At 47.5% G+C, this 20,621-nt stretch overlaps 1 protein-coding gene across 12 annotated transcripts in view; it reads right to left on the minus strand.

The window, feature by feature from the left end:
• Positions 1-20,375, minus strand: part of GIGYF2 (GRB10 interacting GYF protein 2) — a 155,596-nt gene extending 135,221 nt beyond the window's left edge. For 4 of the 12 annotated variants that reach the window (XM_070070041.1, XM_051834185.2, XM_051834184.2 and 1 more), the window contains exons 1-2: positions 20,258-20,375; positions 12,816-12,881 (exon numbers count right to left, since the gene is read on the minus strand). The gene's annotated coding sequence lies outside the window, so the exon portion shown is untranslated. Of the gene's footprint in view, positions 1-12,815; positions 12,882-14,507; positions 14,698-16,620; positions 16,729-16,904; positions 16,969-19,029; positions 19,112-20,257 lie in introns of those variants that run through there. The other 8 variants (XM_070070039.2, XM_089329720.1, XM_051834181.3 and 5 more) reach the window with 5 other exon arrangements.
• Positions 20,376-20,621: the final 246 nt, after the last annotated feature.

A 20,621-nucleotide genomic window follows, 5' to 3' on the forward strand; every position in this document is an offset into this window, starting at 1 on the left:
TCCTGGTAGCTCAGTTTCTGATCTAGCTCCCTGCTTATGCACTTTGGAAGCAGCAAAAATGGCCCAAGTGCTCGGGCCCCTGCAACTGCATGGAACCCCTGAATGGGGCTCCAGCCTCCTGGTTTCTGCCTGGCCCAGTGGTTGCAGATATTTAGCAGATGGAAGACCTCTTTCTCTGTCTCTTCCTCTCTCTGTAACTCTGCCTTTCAAATAAATAAATAAAATCTTTAAAAACAAACAAAAATCAAATATAGCAAAACAGGATTGTTAATACACTCACTGATGAGAAAATCTCATAAAACAAAATTAGGGGCCGGCACTGTGGCACACCGGGTTAACACCCTGGCTTGAAGTGCCGACATCCCATATGGGCACCGGTTCTAGTCCCGGCTGCTCCACTTCTGATCCAGCTCTCTACTATGGCCTGGCAGTGGAAGATGGCCCAAGTCCTTGGGCCCCTGCACTTGCGTGGGAGACCCGGAAGAAGCTCCAGGCTCCTGGCTTCGGATCGGCACAGTTCCAGCCGTTGCAGCCAATTGGGGAATAAACCATCGGATGGAAGACCTCTCTCTACCTCTCCTCTCTCTGTGTAACTCTGACTCTCAAGTAAAACATAAATAAATCTTCAAAAAACAAGTCTTCAATTATTCAGTTTATTACTAAGCATTTCAACTAAGGAACAATGAATTATTTTTCAGGAATCAGCAAAGGCCAAGGAATTGTCCACATCTATGTGGCCCATACATTATTACATGAAACCTTAAAAAACAATGAATTTATGTCTATGTAAATTACTGTTTTAATGAAAAAATTTTTTTAATTTATTTTATTTGAAAGGTAGAGTGGGGGGGGGGGGAGCTACCATCTGCTAGTTGAATCCTCAAATGCCTGCAACAGCTGGGGCTGGGCCAGGCTTTAGTCAGGAGCCAGAACTTCACCAAGGCCTCCCATTTGGGTGGCAGGGGCCCAGGGGCCATCTTCCACCACTTTCTCAGGCACATTAGCAGGGAGCTCGTTCACAAGCGGAGCAGGGGCTGGCGCTATGACATACCAGGTAAAGCAGCAGCCTGCAGTGCTGGCATCCCATACAGGTGCCAGTTTGAGTCTCAGCTGCTCCACTTCAGATCCAGCTCTCTGCTATGGTCTGAGAAAGTAGTAGAAGATGGCCCAAGTCCTTGGGCCCCTGCACCCACGTGGGAGATGTGAAAGAAGCTCCTGGCTTTGTACTGGCCCAGGTCCAGTCGTTGCAGCCACTTGGGCAGTCAACCAGTGGATGGAAGTCCTCTCTCTCTGCCTCTGCCACTCTGTAACTCTGCTTTCCAAATAAATATTTAAAAAATAAAAAAAAGTAAACTCTAACTTTTCAAAAAAAAAAAAAAAAAAAAAGAGGGAGGCAGCCAGGACTTCAACTGGTGCCCATAAGGGATGCTGGCACTGCAGATGGCAGCTTAACCTGCTCCTCCACAACGCCAGCCAGCCATAGAAAACTTTTTAAAAATTACCCATGCTCCACTGACTTTTCTCCTCATCTTAAAAGGAATTAAAATTCCTAATTTACAGTTTTGTGATACACACTGAAACCCAGTACAGTTCTGAACCACTACCCATGTCATGAAACTAAGATCAGCTTTATTCCTAAACACTGAAAATTGCCAACAATACGAACATTTATCCACAGATAAATGCTATACTAGTCCCGGACTTTTTTTTTTTTAAGATTTATTGATTTATTTGAAAGTCAGAGTTATACAGGGAGAGCAATGGCAGAGACGAGAGAGGTCCTCCATCTTCTGGTTCACTCCCCAGATGGCCGGAACGGCCACAGCTGTGCCGATCCGAAGCCAGGAGCCAGGAGCCTCTTCCGGGTCTCCCACGCAGGTGCAGGGGCTCAAGGACTTGGGCCATCTTCTACTGCTTTCTCAGGCCATGGCAGAGAGCTGGATGGGAAGTAGAGCAGCCGGGACTAGAACCGGCTCCCATATAGGATGTCGGCGCTTCAGGCCAGGGCGTTAACCCGCTATGCAATAGCACCAGCCCCTCAGACTATTCTTAACATTAAAAAACAAAACCATTGATAGATGCAGCAACATGGACTAATCACAGATATTAACTAGGCAAAAGAAGCCAAATCCAGAAACCATACATGCTGAATGACTCCAATTAGTTAAAATTCTAGAAAAGGTAAAATTAATCTGCAGTCACAGAAGATACATGGGGGAGAGAAAATGAATGCAAAAAACACTGGAGGAAACTTCTGAGGTTGATGAAAATGTTACTTAACTGTAGTGCTTATACAAGTAGGCACATTTGTCAAAACTTACCAAAATGTACAGAGTTTAAACTGTACACTTAATGAGTGTACTTCAAATGAAGGCATATTTTATATATACATATATATCATACCTCAGAAAAACTAAGAAAAAAAAAAGCCTGAGCTCACTATATGCACAATTTAAATTTAAAATTCCACCCCACAAAGGGGCGGAGGGAATAATTTTACAGTGGACAAACCTGACAAGGTATCAAGGTCAATATCAAAAGCAAAAAATCATGCTGACATCTGTGATAAAAATGCTACTTTACCTCTGTAAACTTACTCCCAAAAACCCATACCATCAACATAATCATGAGAAAAACAGCAAATTCTGAAACAGAGGCACTCTACTAAATACGCAACCAGTACTGCTCAAACTTATCAAGGTTGTCAAAAAACAAAAGAACTCAGGAGCCAATGTTGTGGCACAGTGGGTTAAGCAGCTGCTTGTAACTCTATCATCCCATATTGGAGCGCAGGTTCTAGTCCAGGCTTCTGATGCAGCTCCCCATTAATGCACCTGAGAAAGCAGCAGAAGTACTCAGACCCTCCACCCACACGGGAGACTCAGATGGAGTTCTGGGCTCCCAGCTTTGGCCTGGCCCAGACCGGACTGTTGCAGTCATTTGGGGAGTGAACCAACAGATGGAAGATTAGTGCTGACTGATCGATCAAGATTTCTCTCTCTCTCTCTCTCTCTCTCTTTGTCCCCCAGTCTCCCCTTCTGCCACCTCCCTCCCACCCCACTCCCCCACCCCAGTCACTCTGCCTTTCAAATAAATTTTTAAAAACAAAACAAAAAAAAAAAAGTAAAAAAAAACTGTTATAGTCATTGAAGGCTTAAGGACACAATCCTAAATGTAACATGGTATTCTGGATAGTATCCTGGAACAGAAAAAACTCTTAAGTAAAACAAGGATTACAAATTAATAAAGGACTTTAGTTAGCAACAAAGTATCAGTATCAGTTCACAGAGTTTAACAATATATCAGAGGCAGGGTGCTATGGCTTAGTGGGTTAAACCAGCCCAGGTATCCCAGATCAGGATGCCAGTTCTGAGTCCTAGCTGCTCCACTTCCAATCCAGTTCCCTGCTAAGGCTCTTGGGAAAACAGTGGAAGAAAGCCCAAGTACTTGGGCCCCTGCACCCATGTGGGAGATCTTGAAGAAGCTGCTGGCTCCTGGTTTCAGATGGGCGCAGCTCCGGCCGTTGTGGCCATTTGGGGAGTGCACCAGCAGATGGAAGATCTCTCTCTCTATCTCTGCTTTTCATATAAGTAAAAATAAATCTTTGAAAAGAAATGAAAATAGGGGCCGGCACTGTGATGCAGTGGGTTAAAGCCCTGGCCTGAAGTGCCGGCATCCCATATGGGCACCGGTTCTAGTCCCGGCTGCTCCTCTTCCAATCCAGCTCTCTGCAATGGCCTGGGAAAGCAGTGAAAAATGGCCCAAGTCCTTGGGCCCCTATACCCATGTGGGAGACCTGGAAGAAGCTCCTGGCTCCTGGCTTCGGATTGGCACAGCTCCAGCCGTTGAGGCCATCTGAGGAGTGAACCATCGGATAGAAGACCTCTCTCTCTGTCTCTCCTCTCTCTGTGTAACTCTGACTTTCAAATAAATAAAATAAATCTTAAAAAAAAAAAAAGAAATGAAATGAAAATAAAAATAACATGTATCATAGTAATATGTTAAAAATAGGGGAAACAACTATCTTCTCAACTGTCCATAATTCTGAAACGATTCTTAAAAAAAAGGCCTATTAGAAAAATAAAGGAAACTGGGTTGTCATTTAAAAGTAAAGGCTTTTAACATTTTTTTTTAAGATTTATTTATTTATTTGAAAGTCAGAGTTACACAGAGAGAGGAGGGGCAGAGAGAGAGAGAGAGAGAGAGAGGTCCTCCATCCAATGGTTCACTCTCCAGATGGCCACAATGGCCGGAGCTGCGCCGATCCGAAGCCAGGAGCTTCTTCCAGGTCTCCCACATGGGCGCAGGGGCCCAAGCACTTGGGCCATCTTCCACTGCCATCCCAGGCCACAGCAGAGAGCTGGACAGGAAGTGGAGCAGCCGGACCTCGAACCGGCGCCCACATGGGATGCCGGCACTTCAGGCCAGGGCGTTAACCCACTGTGCCAGAGCGCCGGCCCCGGCTTTTAACATTTAAAACATAAAATGCAGCTCCTCAGCGTGGGCCACATCTTCAGGGTCCAGTGTCAGTGTACTGCTATGTGGGTAACAGGCCCAGCACTGGACAGTGGAGGTTCCCTGCATCACAGCACAAACCTCTGATGGACAGTGCTGCTGTAGAAGATTACTTTTGGCCGGCGCCGCGGCTCAGTAGGCTAATCCTCCGCCTAGCGGCGCCGGCACACCGGGTTCTAGTCCCGGTCGGGGCGCCGGATTCTGTCCCGGTTGCCCCTCTTCCAGGCCAGCCCTCTGCTGTGGCCAGGGAGTGCAGTGGAGGATGGCCCAGGTGCTTGGGCCCTGCACCCCATGGGAGACCAGGAAAAGCACCTGGCTCCTGGCTCCTGCCATCGGATCAGCGCGGTGCGCCGGCCGCAGCGCGCCGGCCGCGGCGGCCATTGGAGGGTGAACCAACGGCAAAGGAAGACCTTTCTCTCTGTCTCTCTCTCTCACTGTCCACTCTGCCTGTCAAAAAATAAAAATAAAAAAATAAAAAAATAAAAAAAAAAAAAAGATTACTTTTAATGGAACCTCAGCTAATAACAAGTTATAAATTCATATGTACCCAGCATTAAAAAATCCCAATTATTTTATTTAAAAAAATATTTTTAAAAAATCAATGTAATATACAACACTGAAAACCGTTCCACTCCTCAAAGTAGTAATTCATAAAGTATGGCTTAAGGACCTGTCAAAATCATTTTTAGAAACGGGCAATTCGGGACCAGCGCTTTAGCATAGTAGGTAAAGCTGCCACCTGCAGTGCTGGTATTCCATGTTAATAAGAGTCCCAGCTGCTCTGCTTCCAATCCAGCTCTCTGCTATGGCCTAGGAAAACAATGGAAGATGGACCAAAGACCATGCACCCACGTGGGAGAACCGGACGAAGCTCCTGGCCTCTGGCTTCGGATCGGCACAGCTCTGGCAATTGTGGCCAATTGGGGAGTGAACCAGCGGATGGAAGGCTTCTCTCTCTCTCTCTGTCTCTCCTTAACTCTTTCAAATAAATAAATAAATCTAAAAAAAAATTATTTTATTTATTTATTAGAGAGAGAGGAAGAGAGAGAGAAAGGTGTTCCATCTTCTGGTTCACTACCCAAATGGCCACAACAGTCAGAGCTGGGCTGATTAGGAGTCAGGAGCTTCTTCCAGGTCTCCCACATGGGTGGAGGGAGGGGCCCAAGCACTTGGGCCATCTTCCACTGCTTTCCCAAGCCGTAAACAGAGAGCTGGATCAGAAGAGGCGCACAGCCACGACATGAACCCACATGGGATGCCAGTGCCAGGAGGTGGCTCAGCCTGCCACACTACAGCACTGGCCCCAGCAGTAACTTTTTTTAAAGACTTATTTCTGGGGGTCGACACTGTGGCACAGCAGGTTAACGCCCTGGCCTGAAGCACTGACATCCTACATGGGTGCTGGTTCGAGACCTGGCTGCTCCTCTTCCAATCCAGCTCTCTGCTATGTCCTGGGAAAGCAGTAGAAGAAGGCCCAAGTCCTTGCACCCTTGTACCCTTGTACCCTTGTGGGAGACCCGGAAGAAGCTCCTGGCTTCAGATCAGTGCAGCTCTGGCTGTTGCAGCCAATTGGGGAGAGAACCAGCAAATGGAAGACTTCCTCTCTCTCTGCCATTCCTCTCTCTGTGTAACTCTGACTTTCAAATAAATAAATAAATCTTTGAAAAAAGAAAAAGATTTATTTTAGGGGTCAGCATTGTGGCATAGTAGGTAAAGCCACAGCCTGTGATGCTAGCATCCCATGAGTGCAGGTTCAAGTCCCAGCTGTTCCACTTCTAACCCAGCTCCCTGCTAATGACCTGGGAAAAGCAGTGCATAGATGGTCCAAGTGCACCCACGTTTGAGAGCCAGAAGAAAAGGCGCCTGGGTTCTGCCTGGCCCAGCAGCCATTTTAGGATTGAACCAGCAGATGCAAGATGTCTTTTTCTGTCTCCCTCCCTCTGATTCTGACTTCCAAAATAAATAAATAAATCTATTAAAAAAATTTTTTTGAAAGGCAGTTACAGCAAGATAGACAGATCCTTTTCTCGTCCCTGTACTGGGTCACTCCCCCTAACAGCTGCAATAGTCTGGGCTGGGTCAATCCAAAGCCAGCGCCTAGAATTCCATCTGGCTCACCGACATGGACTACAGGGACCAAGTACCAAGGCCATCTTCCACTGTCTTCCCTGGTGCCTCAGCAGGGAGATGGATCGGAAGGGGAACAGCTGGGACTTGATCTGGCTCTCCATTATGGGATGCCAGCACTGCAGGTGGTAGTTAACCTGCTGCAGCACAGCAAGGGACCTGATAACTTTCTTTTAAAGATTTATTTTCTTTATTTGAAAGACAGAATTACAGAGAGAGGTAAAGCAAGAGAGAGAAAGGTCTTCCATTCGCTGGTTCACTCCCCGAATGGCTGCAACAGCTGGAGCTGAGCTGATCCGAAGCTAGGAGCCAGGAGCTTCTTCCCAGTCTCCTACGTGGGTGCAGGGGCCCAAGGACTTGGGCCATCTTCTTCTGCTTTCCCAGGCCATAGCAAAGAGTTGGATTGGAAGTGGAACAGCTGGGACTCAAACCGGTGTCTATATGGGATGCCGGCGCTGCAGGCCAGGGCTTTAATCTGCTGCGCCATAACACTGGCCCCAAGCTCTGATAACTTTTAAGAGGATAAAAGGGTCCTGCCATGGTTGAGCTTGCCCCTCAAATCTCATGTGCTGGAAACACAATTCAACAGTGTTGGGAAGTGGGGTTTGTTAAGAGGTGAACAGGTCATGAAGAGAACCGTCATTATCAAGCGAACAGTAATCACTAACATGGGTTGTTATGAAAACGAGCTCATCCCCAGCTCATTCTTACTCACTCTCTCAGCCTTTTTCCATGAGATGATGGGGCCAGAAGGCCCTCACTAGATGCCAGCCCCGTGCACTTGGACTAGCAGCCTCCAGAACCATGAATCAAACTTCTATTCATTATAAACTACCAGTCTCAAGTACTGTTATAGCAGCAGGAAAAAAAAAGACTAAGACAAGTTCTAAAGCCAAAAAGTTGGAAATGGGGCACTTAAGACACTGGTTAGGACACTTGCATCCCACCTCAGAGTACCTGGGTTCAACTCCCGGCTCCTGCTCCTAATTCCAGCTTCCTGCTTAATGAAGCCCCTACAAGGCAAGGGATTGCTCAAGTGGTTGAATCTGCACTCACTTGAGAGCCCTGGACTGAGTTCCCAGCTCCTGACATCGGTCTCCACTGCTGTAAGCATTCGGGAGTAAACGGGAGCTCTCTCACTCTCTCTCTGAATCTCTGACAAATAAATAAATGTTGATGTCTATGTCAAGGAGGAAAAAAGTAACAAATAAAAGAACCAGTTGGGGTGGGCGTCTGGCACAGCGGTTCAGACGCCACTTGAGATGCAGGCGTCCCACATCAGAGTACCCGGGACTGAGATGCCACTCTGCTTCCAATCCAGCTTCCTGGGAAGTAGCAGGTGGTGGCCTGGATACTTGGGTCCCTATCACTATGTGGGACTTAAACATGTGTACCTTAAAAACACCAAGATCTCAAATGTGACACTTACTAAGAATCTAGGGTTTTAAAACTTTATCTTTTTCAAGGACAGACTTTCCAGAGTTTAGGTGACTATATGATTGACTGCCTCTCCCATGAGGCTGTAATTCCCATGAAGATAGCATATGTGTTTTGCTCACCACTAACGCTAGCCCAGCATGTCGCACAAAGCAAGACTTCAAATATTCCCAGGATTAAAAAAATTTTTAGAGGGTCGGTGTTGTGGCAAAGGTTAAGCTGCCCCTCGGGATGCCTGTATCCCATATCAGAGGGCCTGAAATCAAGTCCTGCTTCCTGCTAATACAGAACCCTAGAGACAATAGGTGATGGCACAAGTCATGGGTCCCTGCTAGAAATGTGGGAGCGAAATAAACTCCAGGCTCCTGGTTTTGGCCTGGCCCAGCTTAAGTTGTTGCAGGTATTTGGGAAGTGAAACACTGGAGAGAAGTCTCAGTAGATCTTTTTCTCTCACTCTGCCTTTCAGATAAATAAAAATCAAGTTTAAAAAAATTTTTTAAATGGCCAGCATTATGAGGCACCAAATTAAGCCATTGCTTGCCACACCAGCATCCCTTATCACCACGCCAGTTAGGGTTAAAGTACCCACTGCTCAGCTTATGATCCAGCTTCCTGCTGATGTGCCTGGCAAGGCAGCAAAGGATGGCCCAGGTGCTTTGGCCCACATGAGACACACAGATTGAGTTCCTGGCTCCTAATTTGGCCTGACTGAGCCCTGACTGTTGTGGCCACTTGAGGAGTGAACCAGCAGATGGAAGATTCCTTCCTTCCTTTCTTCCTTCCTTCCTTCCTCCCTCCCTCCCTTCCTTCCTTCCTCTCTCTCTCTCTCTCGCTTTCCCCGCTGTTGCTCTGCCTTTCAAACAGATATTTAAATAAGTCTTTTAAAAAAAAATTTAAAACAGGACCAGCGCTGTGGTACAGCGGATTAAAGCTCCCACTTGCAGTGGGCCATCCTCTACTGCTTTCCCAGGCCATAGCAGAGAGCTGGATCAGAAGTGGAGCAGCTGGGACTTGAACCAGCGCCCATATGGGACGCCAGAGCTGCAGGCAGAGGCTTTACCCACTATGTCACAGCATCAGCCCCATGGATTATATCTTTTTGAAGCTCAAAAAGTCCTGAATATGTCTTATATCAATGTCCATATTTAAGAAAGTGTACAATTTGAGAAGGATCTCTTCTACCTTAAAAATAAACTCAGCTGCAATCTCTTAAAAAAAAAAACTTGGCCGGCACCGCAGCTCACTAGGCTAATCCTCTGCCTGGCGGTGCCGACACACCGGGTTCTAGTCCCGGTCGGGGCGCCGGATTCTGTCCTGGTTGCCCCTCTTCCAGGCCAGCTCTCTGCTGTGGCCAGGGAGTGCAGTGGAGGATGGCCCAAGTCTTTGGGCCCTGCACCCCATGGGAGACCAGGATAAGTACCTGGCTCCTGCCATCGGATCAGCGCGGTGCGCCGGCCGCAGCGCGCCGGCCACGGCGGCCATTGGAGGGTGAACCAACGGCAAAGGAAGACTTTTCTCTCTGTCTCTCACTGTCCACTCTGTCAAAAAAAAAAAAAAAAAAAAAAAAAAAAAACTTGGCTAAAACTATCATTGGAATCACATCTGTGACATGCCACATCATTCTGTACGTTACTTTAATAGTTATTCCTAAACTTTGCATCAAAAATCTAGATATACTGGGGCAAACTGTGGTCTCAAAAGTAAACAGCACTTCAAAATACTCTGTTAGAAAGTCTTGAGAATTATCTAGTAATTCTAGAACACAAAAACATACACTTCAAAACTTTATCCTGTCTCACTGATCCTTTCCAGGGAAGATCCACACCACAATTCACAATTCACTAATCATATGAACACTCTACGAAGTCCCACCCTTCAAATTCTACATGAATTTCTAACACTCAAGTATTGCTTAGTATTACAAAAAGCACCCTGAAATTAAAATTGACAAAATCAATAGACAATAAAATAATTTCACAAACTGTGCTTATTGCTTACTGCTTATCTGCTTACGTTCATTTGCTAAATCTTTATCCTGAGACACTCCTCTGAATCCCCCAAATCAAGAGCATCTGTTAAAAACTGCACTAGAAGTTCCAACAAGGATGCCTGGTGATACCCATTGGGCCTCATTCACCACAAGTTTTGCATGTAAGCTCAAACTGCAGAGCTGTATTCAGGAAAATTTTCTAGAATGCTGGATAAGAAAAAACATCCAGCAGCTTTCTGTACAAGTCTATCGACAACAGCCCCCACCCTTAAGAGTGAGGCCTTTAAGTAACCGTTTGCACTTCTAGATCCCAACCACAAGGCCAGAAACAATTGGACCACTGATGGAGAACAGAACCAAATTCAACCAATCAACTTTGTCACAGAAGTTTGAAATTTATAGACATTCAGCTAGTAATCAGCTAGCAGCGTTAAAGCTTGAGTTCATTTATGGCTCAAAGAATGAAGGGATCTTTTTTTTTTCAAATGATCATTTATTTGAAAGAGTAACAGAGAGATCTTCCATCCACTGGTTCACTCCCCAAACAGCTCCCACAGTCAGAGCAGGGCCAGGCGGAAGCCAGGAACTCAATCCTATCTCCAACATAGGTGTTAGGAACTTAAGTACTTGAGCTATTGCCTCCTAGACACATTAGCAGGGCGCTGGATCAGAAGTACAGAGTAGCTGGGACTCAAACCACCTCTCCAACACGACACGGGCATCCCAAACAGCCGCTTAAACCACCGTGCCAGAACACCTAGGCCCCGTCATTTTTTCCCACGTGCTTGTTACAGGGCAAAAGGCCAGACTGTAGAAACACAACTGAAGCCCGAGGACAGAACGCTCCGACCAGCTGGGAGAAAAGTGCCCTCTGGCTCACACCCTCAGCAGCCAGCTGCTCCCGGGTTCTCTGAGATATCTTAGCACTCTGTCCCCAAAGCACGCACCTTCCTGTTGCTTCTTAGAAAATCGTTACCTGGGCCATGCATTGGGCGTAATGGGTAAGACACCCACATCCCTTATCAGAGGGATACCTCTTGGAATGCCCACACCCCTTTATCAGAGGGCCTGAGTTCAAATCCCAGCTCTGCTCCTCACTCCAGTTTCCTGCGAATGCATACTCTAGGAGGCAGCAAGGGATGACTCAAGCAGTTGAGTCGCCTACTACCACCAAGTAAGAGACCTGGATTAGCCTGGCCAGCCCCAGCTACTGCAAGCATCTGGGGAGCGAATCAGCAGATGGAAGTGCTCTTTCCTTCTCTGTGTCACTCAAGTAAATAAAACAATTTTTTGTAAATCATTGTTAAAGCAAGGGAGGGAAAGAGAGAAGGGCAGTATTATAAGAATTGTATCTATCAAGGCCAACGCTATTGCACAGGTTAATCCTCCACCTGTAGCACTGGTATCCCATATGGGCTCCAGCTCGAGTCCCGACTGCTCCTCTTCCAATCCAGCTCCTTGACAGAGCCTGGGAAAGCAGCAGAAGATGCCCAAGTGCTTGGGTGCCGCACCCGCATGGGAGACCTGGAAGAAGCTCCTGGCTCCTGGCTTCAGATCAGCTCAGCTCTGGTTGTTGTTGCCATTTGGGGAGTGAACCAGCGGATGGGAGATCTTTCTGTCTGTCTCTCCCTCTCACTGTCTGTAACTCTTCCTCTTAAATAAATAATTAAAATATTTTAAAAAAGGAATGTCTTTATTAAAAAAAATTGTATCTATGAACTACATAGAATCTGTTCTCTTTGTATTACTATCACATTAACATGAATATTATGTTGTATTATCATTGTATTGCATTTGCTATGACTCTGAGAATTAATATATTAAGAAATTCCTGGGGCTGGCACTGTGGCGCAGTGGGTTAAAGCCCCAGCCTGCAGCGCTGGCATCCCATACGGGCGCTGGTTTGATTCTGCTGCTCTACTTCTGATCCAGCTCTCTGCTATGGCCTGGGAAAGCAGTGGAGGATGGCTCAGGTCCCTAAGCCCCTGCACCCGCGTGGGAGACCCAGAAGCAGCACCTAGCCCCTGGCTTCAGATCAGCTCAGCTCTAACTGTTGCAGTCATTTAGGGAGTGAACCAGCAGATGCAAGACCTTTCTTTCTCTCTGGCTCTTCCTCTCTTGGTAACTCTTTCAAATAAATAAAATAAACCTTAAAAAAGAAAAGAAAGAATTTCCTTGGGGCAGCACTGTGGCATAGCAGGTAAAGCCACCACCTGCAGTGCCGGCATCCCATCTGGGTACCAGTTCAAGTCCTGGTTGCTCCACTTCCAATTTAGCTCTCTGCTATGGCCTGGGAAACAGCAGAAGATGGCCCAAGTGCTTGGGCCCCTGCACTCACGTTGGAGATCCAGAAGACGCTCCTGGCTCCTGGCTTTGGATTGGCCTAGCTCTGGCCATTGCGGCCATCTGGGGAATGAACCAGCAGATGGAAGACCCCTCTCTCCCTCTGCCTCTCTGTAACTCTGCCTTTCAAAGAAATAAATCTTTTTTTAAAAATTCCTTAAAAAAGATAAATAAGTAAATAAACAAAAATCATTACAATAGTTTAAACACAAATCCACACCAGGTCAATGCAAAAAGGGTATTAATCTTATGGTTTATAGAAGATCTGAGCGGAATCAGAGATGTTTCTATTTAAAATAATCTGTAACCTCAGGAAAAATAATACAACGAAAATAACTGAAACCAGAAGCAAAAATCACCAATCTGCATAAGGCTTCAGCGTGATCCTCCCTTCCACACTTACCTGTTCAAAAGTTCTGCTGGTTCACAGCAGGGGATTGGAGCAGACTTTGTTCAGGTCCTTTTAACACTGTAAATAATAAAAATATCACTATAAATCACCTAGTAATTTCACAGGAAAACTTTAAAAGCATCATTTTTCATCAGCAGTATCTTTTACACAGAATGGCTTCCAAGACTTGTCAAAATGAGGCCAGCATTGTGGTACAGAGGGTTAAGCTGTCGTTTGCAAAGCCAACACCTCCTATGAGCACCGGTTCAAGTCCCAGCTGCTCCACTTCCAATCCAGCTCCCTGCTAATGCACCTGGGAAAGCAATGGAAGATGGTCCAAGTACCTGGACACCTATTACCCGTGTGGAGACATGGATGAAGATCCTGGCTCATGGCTTCTACCTGGTCCAGCCTCAGCCTTTGCAGCCATTTGGGGAGTAAACCAGTGGATGCAAGATCTTCAATCTCTTTCTCCCCCCCGCCGCCCCCTCCTTCTATCTCTGCTTTTCAAATAAATAAATAAATCTTTAAGGGGCGGGGGCAGCGCTGTGGCACAGAAGTTTAGGTCTCAGCCTGCAGCGCCAGCATCCCATATGGGCAACAGTTCAAGTCCTGGGTGCTCCACTTCCAATCTAGCTCCCTGCCAATGACCTGCGAAACAGAGAAAGATGGTCCAAGTGCTTGGGCCACTGCACCCACATGGGAGACTCTGAAGAAGCTCCTGGCTTCGGCCTGGCCCAGCCCTGGCGGTTGCAGCTATCCAGGGAGTGAACCAGTGGATGGTAAATCAATCGATCTTTCTCTCTCTCCACGGCCCCCCCAAATCTCTGCCTTTCAAATAAATAAATCTTTATAAATAAGTAAAATAAAAATCTTTAAAGGTTCTTATTTATTTATTTGAGAGGCAGAGAGAAAGAAAGATATCTTCCATCTGCTGGTTCACTCCTCAAATACCCGCAATGGAGCCAGGAGCTTCTTCCGGGTCTCCCACGCTTGGGCCATCTTCCACTGCTTTCCCAGGTACATTAGCAGGGAGCTGGATTGGAAGTGGAGCAGCTGGGACTCAAACAAGCGCCCATATGTGATGTGGGCACTGCAAGCCAGGGCTTTAACCCGCTGTGCCTCAGCACCAGCCCCTAAATAAATAAATGTCTTAAGATCAAAATATTAGAAATCATGGTGCATATACAAACTAATATCTTCTAACATCTAGAGAATCTCAGTAGCACTAGAGTAAGACTGAAACACCCACTTCTAACCAAAGTCCTAAATGATTCTGATGAAGCTCACAAATGAACACCACTACAGCTTTTTAGCAAAGTGATTATTTGAAGTTTTCATTCAAAACCACAGTACAGGGCTTTGATACTAACTTTTAAAGCACATCACAGCAACATGCATCCTATGCTAATAAGCAGTGAGTCCCAAATATATGACCACTGCCAAAATAACCACAAAGCAAAACTCCAGGTGTTTTCAGTTGCAAAAACACAAGTTGCTTTTAATGCTGTGTGGAGACAGTATCTTAAAAATCCACAGGAGGGGCTGGCGCTGTGGCATAGCAGGTAAAGCCACCGCCTGCAATGCCAACATCCCATATGGGCGCCAGTTCAAGTCCCAGCTGCTCCACTTCTGATCCAGCTCTCTGCTATGGCCTGGAAAAGCAGCAGAAGATGGCCTAGGATCTTGGGTCACTGCACTCACGTGGGAGACCCGGAAGAATCTCCTGGCTCTTGGCTTCGGATCGGCGCAGCTCATGTCACTGAGGCCATCTGGGGAGTGAACCAGCAAATGGAAGACTACTCTCCGCTGCCTCTGCCTCTGCTTCTCAAATAAATAAATAAATCCTTAAAAAAAAAAAAAAAAAAAAAAAAACCACACAGGATGGGAGCCACTACAGTGGCGCAGCAGGTTAAGCTGCTGCCAGCAACGCTGGCGTCCCATATGTCCTCAGGTTTGAGTCCCAGCTGCTCCACTTCCAATCCAGCCCCCTGCTAATGTGCCTGGGAAAGCAGTGGAAGATGGCCCAAGTCCTTGGGTCCCTGCACCCACATGAGAGACCTGGAAGAAGCTCCTGGCTTTGCCATGGCCCAGCCCCGGTCATTGCTGCCATTTGGAGAATAAACTAGTGGATGGAAGACTCTCTCTCTCTCTGCTTTTCCCTCTCTGTGCCTACACCTTTCAAGTAAAATGAATAAATCTTAAAAAAAAATGTAAAGCAAAAAATAAATCTTAAAAAAAAAATCCACAGGATAAGGCTGACTTTGATATAGCGGGTTAAACTGCTGCCTGCAATGCAAGAATCCCATATGGGCACCAGTTCAAGTCCCAACTGCTCCACTTCTGATCCAGCTCCCTACTAATGTGCCTGGAAAAATAAAGGAAGATGGCCCAATTGCTTGAGTCCTTGCCACCCACATGGGAGACCCAGAAGAAGCTCCTAGCTCCTGGTTTCAGCCTGGCCCAGCTCTGGCTATTGAGGGTATTTGGGGAGTAAACCAGCAGATGGAAGATCTCTGTCTCTCCTTCTCTCTGTAACTGTGCCTTTCAAATAAATCTTAAAAATAAAAAATCCATAGGATAGTGGTATTTCAAGTGACAACAAGGAGTGAATCAAAGTATAATTGCTTCAAGTGGCTTCTTAGCTAAAACCAAATGATGCTCTAAAGAATGCTGCTACTATCAAGTCAAAAACAATTAAAAATTAAGAGGGCAGGTATCGGGCATGCAGTGGCCAGGACACTACTTGGGATGCGCACATCCCGAACGGGAGTGCCTGGGTTCCAGTCCCACTCCATGCTCAATTCCAGCTTCCTATTAACGTACACCCTGGAAGGCAGCAGGTAGTTGGATCTCTACCACACACACGGGAAACCAGGATTAAGTTCCAGGTTCCTGGCTTTGGCCTGAACCAGCCCTGGCTTATAGCTATTTGGGGAGTAAACCAGCAAATAGGAGATTTTTGTCGGCACACTATCTAGCTGACATTCTTTCTTTCAAATAAATGAAATAAAAAATAAAAATGCTTAAATGAACAATGTGCAAAATTTCATGGTATTACAAAAACAATTAAGGCTGACAATTTTATTAACAGCAAGAAAGCTTGAGAAAGTCACTTCTGCCTTTAATTTTGCAGAAAAAGAGCCATGCTAGAGTCTGTCCCAAAGGTCACCTGACTTTACCTAAGCACTCTGCTGTGCTGTGAAAGGAAGGGAGACAGGTAACAAAGCTTCTCTGGGCCTCACTCAGAACAAGCTCCAGCCTATCTCCCACTTTAAGTATAAATTAAATTGAAGTTAATGAAACCCTGCAGTTAACAAGAAAATATAAAACTGTGTTCCTTCATTTTAACTACTTAAAGAAGTATGTGAAAATACTTTCATAAAATAAAGTTTGGTAACTTAAAGAAGTTTTTTTTTTTTTTTTTTTTTTTTTTTCAAATCTCTACTCTTCTCTCCCTCAACCTCACACAAAATATGGGCAATTCTACAAAGGTATCATTTTACATTCCCACAAAATTAATCTAGTGTATTTCTCATTCACATCATGAGAAAACAATAATATGTTGAAGAAATGCTGGGATTCTAATTACAGGTGAACTTACTCATGAAATAAAAATCTCCTTATATTTTTACAGGTATGTAATTCTTCATAGCATTAAAAATGGAGTGGCAGCTGTTTGCCTGGGAAAGTCGCGGCCTAGCAGCTGAGACACCACTTGGTCCCAGCTCCACACTAATTCCAGCTTCCTGGTAACCCACACCCTAAAGGGCGCAGAGGACGGCTCAAGTACTTGCGTCCCTGCCACTCACATGACCTGGATTGAGTTCCTGGTCTCAGCTTCAGCCCTAGCCAAGGGCCACTGCAGGCATCTGGGGAGTGAACCAGCAGATGCAATCGACCTCTCTCTCTTCCTCCCTCCTCTCTAACAAATAAAAATAAAATAAGTTAACACAAAAAAAATCGAAACCCTGTATCTTTATTACTATAAAATCCTGGTTAGGGCCAGGGGAGGGGAAAAAGGCCTGGATTCACACTTTCACAACAACCAAAGAATGAAGGCAATTCAAACTGTTGAAGAAATATGGACATTTAACTTGCCTCTAAAATACCTGGATCAACACCAACATAGGCTGTAGATGCAACCTATTTGAGACTGGTCCCACTATAAAAGAAACAGAATAAAAAAGAAAGTATGGAAGATTTAATCAGCAGGGACTAACAGAGAACTGCAAAGTCAGTCTTTCAAAATGGCTCAAATCAAGGATCCTTCAAAAGGCAAAGAGTAGAGGGGACAGCAGGAATCTCTCCATCCAGAAAGGTTCTCCCAGATAACACTATCAACAGTGTCATCTTCCAGAGTGAAGGTCAACAGAGACTAGACATGAGTATTAAAATGTAGAGTCATAAGAACAAATGAGCTGATACAACATCAAAGACATTATAATTTGGAGGTATTTCACAAATCCAACAAATGAACCAAAAGGAGAAAAGCAATTCATTAAAACACTACTTCATCACCATGTCCCCATTTAGCTAAGACGCTCCATCCACAACCTGACCCCATAATCCCTCTTTCCGCGATTTTGAGGCAAGCCTACTACAAACTACCTTTCACACGTGCAACCCACCAGTAAAACATTTCAAGACAAAAATATTAAACCCCTCAGGTAAAGGGGACATTTATGAAAGTTCACCAATAAGAATAAGGGAAAAGAACTAAAAGGATTTAGGAAAAAAAAATTTCCTAGTCTATTAAGTATCAGGTTGGTCAGAAAACTAGTCTGAAAGGTAAAGGAGGCAAATGGAGGAATAAAAACCAGCAAAGTTCTATGCATGTAAAATGCGACAAAGGATATACGAATTCATAGAGGTCCCTGGATACTAGAACCTAGACTGGACAGCAGAGAATTCAGAAAAATTCTTTACTGACCAGATTATGGCAGACTTGAGTTTACAATGATTCCTCCTAATTACATTCCTTAATCATCTGCATCTAAACTTTACAGGAAGTCCCTCCTTTCCCCACATTTTCAAATATCCTGAAATGTCCAAAGATCCTCTTTTTAGAAAAAAAATTCCTTCTGAAAAATACACTGTTTATTTTTTAAGTTTTACTTTTAGTGGGGAAATTCACCACAGCTGCCTGGCATATATTCATTATCTGAATTTTCCAAATTGGGGGGGAGGGGAAGGTGGCAGGAGGAGAGCGTGCGGAAGGGGGTGGAGCTGCTGGCCCAGAACTCCAGAACCTCGATTTCCCTTTCCGAGTCTCATGAGCAATCCTTTCCCCTTAGCAGGGGCAGACCCACCCTGCTGCTCCGAGCCTCCCTCGAACCCTGGCCGCTGGGCGTAGGCTGGCCTGGCTGGTCACCGGTCACCTCCCACCTCGGTCACCTCGGTCGTCAGGCTCAGGGTCTTTGTGCTCGCTGCCCCCAGCTTGGAGCGCTCTTCCAGCACACTGCTAAAGGAACAGCACCTCTACCTGCCAGGCCTCCCCTCGGATACTGGCTTTCCCACGAAGCCTTCTCCAGCCCTCTTAATAACGTCCTGCCTCCCTGTGTCATTTTTTCACATCACTTACACAATATACAGTCTCCGACTGACGATGGTTCAACTTACAGTTTTTCTACCTTGCAAAGATGGGAAAGAAATATGCATTCAGTAGAGACCGTACTGGGAACCTGAATGTGGATCCTCTCCTGGGCTGGCAACACAGTCCGACTCTCTCTCACTATACAAGCAGAAACTCCAGTCACCTCAAGATCACAGGGACACAACCCACTTCACAGTGCTCTGTGTGCTCAAGCTGTGATATGTAAAGGCCAGGTGGGGTCAATGCATCTTCAACTAGTGATGAGTTTATGGAGCTGTAGCTTCACAGTAAGCAAGGAGCGTCTTCATATTCTACCTAAGAATTTATTTTCTGTCTACCAGTGAGTTCTACTGAGACAGGAATTGGTCTGTTTTGCTTCCAGCACCCAACACTGTAGTTAAGTGCTCAAGAACTGTCAAGTAAATGAATGCAGAAATAAATGAGTAAATAAATAAGCAGGTTGTCCCTTCTCCCTCCCAGCCTCAAAATCCTAAAATGTTCTCTGAAGCGTCAAGAGGGTGTGAAGGCTTTTCCTTCCCGGTGAATCACCACCATCGCCAGTGCATTCCTCAGCGTGAGATGTTCAAGGAAGGGTCATGTGTCCTTTTTCCAAATACATGCCACATTTACGTGTTCTTCCTAGGATCCTCTTCGGACGTCAACGGCTGACGGAACAGCAAAGTGCATATTCCAGCTCGAGCGCTCCAGTCTGCTACTCCGGCGGGGAAAACACACGAAAACACCAATAAACGAGAGAAGGCGTCTGTGCGCTCAGCAAAACGGGCCAACGTGGAAGGCCAGCGATGCGGCCAGAAGGTTGGAAGTTCGTGTACAGAAGGACCAAAAAAAAAAAAATCTTTTCTTCTATCCTAGGAAGTCACCAGCTTCCAAAAAGGAAATAGTACATATGGAAAAAGTATCTCCCCTGAACACAGCACTGGGGATCAAGCCGCCTAGGAGCCAGGGCTCAGCACTGGGCTGCGAGGTCCACTGCAATACTTACCTGCCTACAGAGACTAGGTGTGCCTAGGTGCTTTGACTTTCAGGAAAACGGGGGCGGCGGGGGGTGCGCGCAAAGCCACGCTCCTGCTCTCCGCACACGGTCACCAACCCGCCTTCACACCCTCCTGGCCTGCCCGGCGGCCTCATGTGTCGGCCACCACGCTGAAGTGTTCGGAGTGCTTCGTGGGAAACTGCTGACACTTACGGCCACCGTGCCCGCTTCCACCGGAGGTGCGCCTTCCAGTCCCCAAAGCTGCCGCGGGCTCCCCTGGCCCAGCCTCGGATCATGGCTCCACCTCGCCTCGGGCCTGGTCCAGACCCAGTCCTCTCGCCGCGGAAGGAGCCTCCCCCGGCCAGATGCTCGGCGGGCACCACCGGGGCGCACCCGCCGGGGGCCAGGTGTGGGCAGCTGTCTGCCGGCAGCGGCTGCTCCCCGGGGCACCGGGGCCGGGCGGGTGGGCAGGCCCCGCAAGGCGAGCCCTCCGGCCCCGAGCGACCGGTCTGACACTGCCCACCCCACCACCCTGCCCCCTTCCTCGGCTCGCCCCGCAGTGCCACGGGGGCCCGGCGGGGGGGGGGGGTCCCGCGGCCGAGCCGCGCACGGGCCCGCCGTGCCTCTCGCCCGGGCGGAGGCTCCCTCCGGCCCCGCACCTGACCTGTCCCCCCTCGCCTGACGTCCCAGCCGGCCGCGGCCGCCGCCGGGGCGGCCTGTGGGTGTCCCCATGCGGCCGGGCCGGGTCTGGCCGGAGCGGGAGGACGTGAGTGCGGACGCAAGGCCAGGCGGCCCGAGGCGCGGCGGCAGGGCCAGGGCGCAGAGCGGAGCCGGACAGGGGAGCGGGACGGAGTCGCTGGTTACCTGCGGTCCGGGACAGGGAGTCTCTCAGAACCCAAGTCAGTCCTCAGCCTCAACAACACAAGATGGCCGACACGTCGCCACGCACATCACGTGACCGCGCCCCGCTCCGGCCCCGCCCCCGGCCCGCCCCGCTCCCCTCCCCGCTCCCCAGCCTCCCACGACATCTTTCCCTTTCCGCCGCCTCCCGCCCCTTTGCCCGGACACGCCCCCTCCCGAGACCCGGATGCGAGGCCGGGCGAGGGCGGGGCGGCGGCAGCGCGCAGGCGCCTGGGGGGCCCGTGGCGGCCGCTCCGCGCCTGCCCTTGGGTTGAGTGGAGCTGGCGTGCGGACTTGGACCCGGGCCGGGGCCTGTGACTCACTGTCC

Source organism: Oryctolagus cuniculus, chromosome 3 (genome assembly GCF_051225735.1).
Source record: "Oryctolagus cuniculus isolate XC-2025 breed Fujian yellow rabbit chromosome 3, ASM5122573v1, whole genome shotgun sequence".
NCBI classification, from domain to species: Eukaryota; Metazoa; Chordata; class Mammalia; order Lagomorpha; family Leporidae; genus Oryctolagus; species Oryctolagus cuniculus.